The sequence below is a fragment of the Pseudorca crassidens genome, chromosome 16 (assembly GCF_039906515.1).
Source record: "Pseudorca crassidens isolate mPseCra1 chromosome 16, mPseCra1.hap1, whole genome shotgun sequence".
Classification (NCBI taxonomy): Eukaryota; Metazoa; Chordata; class Mammalia; order Artiodactyla; family Delphinidae; genus Pseudorca; species Pseudorca crassidens.
Window position 1 is genome coordinate 78,330,328 of NC_090311.1, and position 7,134 is coordinate 78,337,461.

Genomic DNA, 7,134 nt, shown 5'->3' on the forward strand with positions numbered 1-7,134 from the left:
GAGGACACCAGCGTGCAGAGGGGGCGGAAGAAAGGCCCCCAACAAGGATGCCGGGATAGCTGCAGATGGACGAGAGAGGTCTCCCAGAAGCAGCGCTGCCAGGAGAGAAGAGATCACCCAGGACCCACCCACTGGGCTCTTGCTTTCTGCTGGGCAGCTCACAAAGACAGGTAAGGCAGACACTTACAAGAAGAAACTTACAAAAAGGCTGCAGGAGCCCCCCAAACCTCACTTCAGGGGACTGCAATTCTGTTTCCGTTGGTTCTTTTCTTTCTTCTCCCTTCCTTATGAATAAAAAATCTTCACTTGCCATTTCTCTGCCCATCTCTGTCTTTGCTTATAGGATGGAGGTTGGGCAAGGCCCCATGTAGAGGACAGGTCTGCTGAATGCATTACATGGGCGGGGCAGGCAGACCAGTTGTCCCGTGCTGCCTTCCAGCCAGTCAGTACTTTGAGAAGCGAGTTAAATACTCTAGTCAGGAAGGAAGGAAGTATTGGAGGTCCGTGAGAATGTAATGCAGCTGCTTTACCATCTTTGGCATTGCGAGAGACACACGCATTTCAAATTAACGTTAAAGCTTGTCTCGTTTTGTGACAACGCCATACATGTCTAGGGCAGGCAAGAAGCTCTATTTATGTATACTTAATCAGTATAACCACATGTTTGGAGTTTGACTGAGTGGGAACTCTTAATAGTTGCTCCCACTGTCAGCAGGTTAGTGTGAAGCTCTACCTCTCCTGACCCACTGACTGTCAAATTCTCCCCTCACCGTGATGAAACGGCATCCCAGTGCAAATCTGCAAAAGATGTTCCTCAGAGCTCGCTCCATGGGTTAGAGAACTGTGTCCCAGAATCAAAGGCTGGGGTGCTTGCCCTAGGGTGGCTCGTGTCCCCCACTCTGCTGAGGGTGCACAGACTCTGAGTATCAACTGAACAGTTATTTTGGGTACCGTGCAAGGAAATCTTGGGATGCGAATCAAATCCAGTTTAATTGACTTCTAGGTCCATAGTGACAAGGGATGAGGATGATGGGGAAAGAATAGCAAACCCATCCCTCATTCTTAAAATGGACCCAGACATTATTTTAAGTACTTTACATGTATTGATAATAGCTCCATCCTTGTGAAACAGGAGGAAAGGGCAGAGCAATCCACTTCTTACCTATCACTTCGTCTCTCACTGTATTCTTTCTGCCACGAGACATAAAGAACCTGAGCTTCATTAAGTCCCGAGAACAGGTGTGTGATCTCAATTAAAAGACAGCGGGTTCAAGTCCCATCCTGAGTTGTGTGGTTTCACTTTCAACAACCATGAGGTAGGTGCTATTTTTAGCCAATTTAACAAATGAGGAAACAGAGAAGTTAAGTAACTTGCCCAAGGTGGCACAGCAAGCAAGTTGTGGAGCCAGGATTTGAACCTAGGCAGCCTGCCTCAGAGTCCGTGCTCTCAGACACTGTCATTGCTATATATCTGCATCATCTCACATAACTCAGCGTCACAACACTTTTTTTCAAAATGGAGCTCTCTTTTTAAAAAAATTTTTGGCCACACCCCATGGCACGTGGGATCCTAGTTCCCCGACCAGGGATCGAACCCACACCCCCTGCATTGGAAGCACTGAGTCTTAACCACTGGACTGCAAGGGAAGTCTCCAGAACTCTCTTTTATCCTGTCCCTATTCCCATTTTCACTTCTTTCCGATAATTAGCTCTCTCTAGCCCCTCCCCTTGCTAATTCACACCTATTTTCCCTTCTGGTCAGCCTCTTGGCCTTTTGTTCCCTAGCTTCCTGGTTCTTTCTTTCTAAAGTTCCCCCTTCTGGCAAGTAACTTCTCACTCACTTCACCTGGACTGTGCCTTCCAACTCCGTCAGTGTGAGGGTGTTGTGTTCAATACCATCCTCCAGAGGAAAGGCAGAGAGGCCATACTTCCTGGGTCTGCAGGGAGTCGGGGGGGATCAAGGACAGGTTAGGAAGCCATTGAAATCGACTGAGAATGACTAAAATGAAAAAGACCAATAACATCAAGGACTGGCGAGGATGTGGAGCAACTGCAACTCTCATCCATTGCTGGTGGGAATGCACCATGATACACCCGCTTTGAAAAACAGATTGGAAGTTTCTTCTTAAGTTCAATATACACCTACAAGCAGCCCAGGAATCCTACTCCTGGGTATTGTCCCAAGAGAAAGTAAAGCATATGTTCACGTAAACCTGGGAAGAAACATGCATAGTAGCTTTATTTGTAATAGCTAAAAACTGGAAACAACCCAGTTATCCATCAACTGGTGAATGAACAAACTTTTGTGTATCCATACAATAGAATGATACTCAGCAGTTAAAAAAGAAGAAACTACAGATATTTGTAACAGCATGGATGAATCTAAAAAGCAGTAGGGGGCATCCCTGGTGACACAGTGGTTGAGAATCCACCTGCCAGTGCAGGGGACACGGGTTCGAGCCCTGGTCCGGGATGATCCCACATGCCGCAGAGCAACTAGAGCCCGCGAGCCACAGCTACTGAGCCCGCGTGCCACAACTACTGAGCCTGCACTCTAGAGCCCACGCGCCGAGAGCCTGTGCTCCACAACAAGAGAAGCCACCGCAATGAGAAGCCTGCGCACCGCAACGAAGAGTGCCCCCCGCCACCGCTGCTCGCCGCAACTAGAGAAAACCCGAGTGCAGCAACAAAGACCCAACGCAGACAAAAATAAATAAATAAAAATAAATTAAAAAAATAAAAAGCAGTAGGCTAAGTGAAAGATGCCAGACACAAAAATCACATACTATATAGTTCCATTTTTATAAATTCTAGAAACAAAATTATAGCAACAGAAAGCAGATTGGTGGTTTCCAGGGTTGGGTGGAGGAAAGGGATTGACTGTAATGGAACACAACGGGGCTCTGGGGAGGGATGAGGATGTTTCATATCATGATTGTGATGGTGGTTACAATAGGATCCATTTGTTAAAACTTGCCAATTGCGGGGAGTTCCCTGGCGGCCCAGGGTTTAAGACTCCGCTGTGCTTCCAATGCCGGTGGGGACACAGGTTAAATCACTGGTGGGGAGCTAAGAAACTGCATGCCTCGCGGCCAAAAAGAAAAACCAACAACAAACTTGCCAACTGTGTACTTAAAGTTGGCGAATTGTATTATATGTAAGTAGTACCTAAGAGAAGAATGAATGAGGAAAGCTTCCAAAAAGACAGAAAAGAGAAGGGAACAAGGTCTTGCCAGGTAAGGGAACTGGGCAAAGTATATAACTGCTCTCTGCCTCTATTTTCATACTTAGAAAGTAAGGATAATAATACCCAGGCTTCAATGAATGTCAAGTTTCTGCCTCCTGTCCTTCCTTTTTTCCTTTTTCCATACCACCAGACGGGACCAACTGTAAATCAAGATAATCATTTGATGGGTGGGGAGGGCAATTGTGGCTACATACCCTATCTCCAAGGTCTTTAGATGGAGATAGTTGTCTCTCCAAAGGGGAGATTTCCCCTCTGTAGATAGAATGACACAAAGACTCTCCTATATTGTTGGGGGAACACAAAGAGATACAGTATTTCTAGAGTGGAATTTCATAGTATGGAAAAAAATTTAAATGCACATGCTCTTTTCCTTAGCAACCCACTTCTATAAACCTATGATACAGAAGTGCTAGCAAAAAAAATTGCAGGACTTCTCTGGCGGTGCAGTGGTTAAGAACCCACCTGCCAATGCAGGGGCCATGGGTTCGAGCCCTGGTCCAGGAAGATCCCAAATGCCACGGAGCAACTAAGCTTGTGCGCCACAACTACGGAGCCTGCGCTCTGGAGTCCATGAGCCACAACTACTGAGCCCGTGTGCCACAACTATTGAGGCCTGTGCGCCTAGAGCCCGTGCTCTACAACAAGAAAAGCCACCACAATGAGAAACCCGCACACCTCAAGGAAGAGTAGCCCCCGCTCGTCACAACTAGAGAAAGCCCGCGTGCAGTAACGAAGACCCCACGTAGCAAGAAATAAATAAATAAATTTATTTTTTAAAAAATTGCAAAAAATATCTATGTGGAAGGATGCACACTAGACCTTTGTTTGTAAGAGCAAAGATTGAAAATGACCTCAGTGCCCATCGCTAAGGCTTGACTCAGTGAATTACAGGACTTCCATTCCCTGGAATATATGTGAGCTGACAGACAGCATAAACTAGATATGTTTATACTGACATAGGGGGACCTACCCAATATATTGCCTAGTGGAAAATCTGTGTGTAAAGCAGTATGTCTGGAATGATACCATCAGAGAAAAAATGTGTGGGACAGAGATTGCTAGCTGTTTGTCAGTATCCCTTCTTTATTTCATTTAGTAATAGAATTCTGGTCTCCCCCCACTCCTGTCTATTTTAAGTGGGCAGCTAAAGACTGCATTAGCTTGTGTGGGTATGAAGATGCCAGGGGGCAGTGTAGCCAATCCTACACTTAAGTGGGCGGCCAAAGCCTTCCTTTTAGCCAGGTTTAGCAGAGAGCCTAAATTCTGGCCAGTGGGATGTGAGCAGAAGTGACGTGTGCAACCAAATGGTCACATCCTTCTAGAGGAAGTTAGTGGTTCACTTCCTCTGTCCCCTTCCTGCAGCTGGACCCCAGAGATAAGGCTTTGATGCAGTCAAGGACCCCTGCTAGAGGATGAAACTTCATGGAACAGAGGCAACTCCCTGCCCTGTCCCACTCCTCCAAACACTTCTAGAAAGAGAAAGAAACATCTGTCTTGTTTGAGCTACTGTAGTTTGGGGCCTCTGATACAGCAGCTAATCCTATATTCTAAGTAATACGGTATGTGTTTATAGTATCACCACTACTAATAATGATAATTAACACACACCTAGTGCTTATTAAGTGCTAAGCTCTGCTCCAGCCACTTTGCATGTGATAACTTGTTTAATCCTCACAGTAGCCCTATGAGGTGAGTACCATAATTCTCCCCATTCTACAGATAAGAAAACTGAAGCACGAGGAGGTCGAGGAACTTCCCGAGGTCTTCCAAGGAGAGTGACAGTTGCACCCAGGTAGTCTGACTCCAGAGACCATGTCCTAATAGAAATCCCCAATGACCTCTGGAGTATGGGATGCAGGGAGGGGAAAGGAGAACCTTTCCTTTCGACACTATACATGGCTGAATGTTTGAAGTTTTTCTAACAGTCATGCACTGCTTTCATAATTTAGAAAATGAAATTTTTTTAGGTCTAGACATTTAAGGGGAAAGTAAACACAATGGAGAGAGGTAACATTTGCTTAAAATAAAACTCGAAAAAGGAGACAATTCATTTCTGGGGCTAATGGTCCCCTCAGCCTCAGAGAGAGCAGGGATGCAGGTGGAAAGCCCTGATGTTGTAACAGGACAGTAGTAAAGGGTGGATTGGATGCTAAGACGAGCAGAATGGGACTGAATTGTCCCATAGATGAGCCAAACAAGTCAGCTGGTGCGATGTTGTCCAAACAACCAGTTCAACACGCTTCCCATTTTTCATCATTTGTTTTGCCATAATCTATCTTCAGTGTAAACTTAGGAAGGAAAAAAACCCTCTGAGTCAAACACTCCTGCCCTGAGAGGGTCTCAGGAGCACTGTCTCTCTTCACGTTTGTAAATATTTAGCACTCGAGTTCCTGGAAGAAGAAAAGTACTTGACTTTCCTAAACCTCCCTGGGCTGCAGGACAACCCCGTGGGGTGTGTGTTCTGAACCAAAATGTCACACCATATTTGGGCTGAAATGAGTAGATTGCTGATGGTTTTAGTTTCAGATCTTCTAACTTGAACGAAAGCTATCAGGTCCACACAGTTACCAGACATAAATAAACCGTGTAAACTATATGGATAATAGGTCTGTACACTCATGCAGAATAAATGGACTCAAGGGTTTCTGTCCATTTATTTATCTGCAGGGTTTTGTGGCAGAGAGGAAATTCTTGTGCATTACCCAGAACCCTACGGGAGACCCAAGCTGACAGGTTTTAGTTAAAAGGATATTTTGCACCTCAGTTAGACTACTTATAGAAAATAATATTTGAACAAGTTTTAGGTTGGAAAAAAAGCCACCCACAGTACAATGTGTACCAAAGATGATGTATTAGTTACAGCTTCAAAATGGCTGTTTTATTCATTTGCGCTTTTTTTAAAAAAACAATATAATAATCAGCTGCATTTTCTCCTCAATAGTATCTGTGGAATAAGGTTATCTGGACCAACGAAGACTCCATGCTGAGAGCTATCATTTTATTTTTTATTTTTGTTTTTAAAAATTTTTATTGGAGCATAGTTGATTTACAATGTTGTGTTAGTTTCAGTTTTCAGCAGAAGTGAATCAGAGGATGGACATTTTAAATTATATTTGTTTTAAACCCATCTACAACTATCATTTTCCCCAGGACCTTCCTGGACACAGGGACCAATGACTCAGTCTCCCATGCAGTGTTTGATGTTTACACCCCCATGGAGGTGGTTTTGTTATCCAGCTGGCTCCTGTCTGAATTGTTCTCATTAAGGAAACTTTGCTTTGAACAACACAGTTTCTGCTCATAATCAGTTCAGTTTGGTGAGTATTTCATAAGCACCTACTATGTGTTTCCTCCTGTGAGAGGACCCAGAGGTGAACAAGGAATTCAGGGTCTGGTAAGGAAAAAAGACTAACAGTGACGGAAGTCTGAAAGTGATACTATTCTAAGGCATGAGTGATAGAGTCTATCTTCTAAAAGAGGGGAGAAGGAGTGAAGCTCAGGAAACTGCAAGGGGTGTGGAGTGGCCAGAGCATGAAGAATGAGGTGGGGCGTGAGGGGGCCAGGGAGGGCCTCAGGGGCCCCATCACTGACCCTGCACCTCCTGCATCGGCCGTGGCTCCCAAGCAGGGGCCTGGGGTCAGCTTTGTTCTGTGACAAAGCTTTCATTAGTCCATGGTAAAACTGTTAAAAATTACATGTATTATAATTGCAAACTATATAATCACACATATGTAGTCACATATACATTCCTATATTCTTTATATAAAGTGGATGTTTCATAGTCAACCATATTCAATTAAAAAGACTCTTGCTGGGGACTTCCCTGGTGGCACAGTGGTTAAGAATCCGCCTGCCAATGCAGGGGACACAGGTTCGATCCCTGGCCC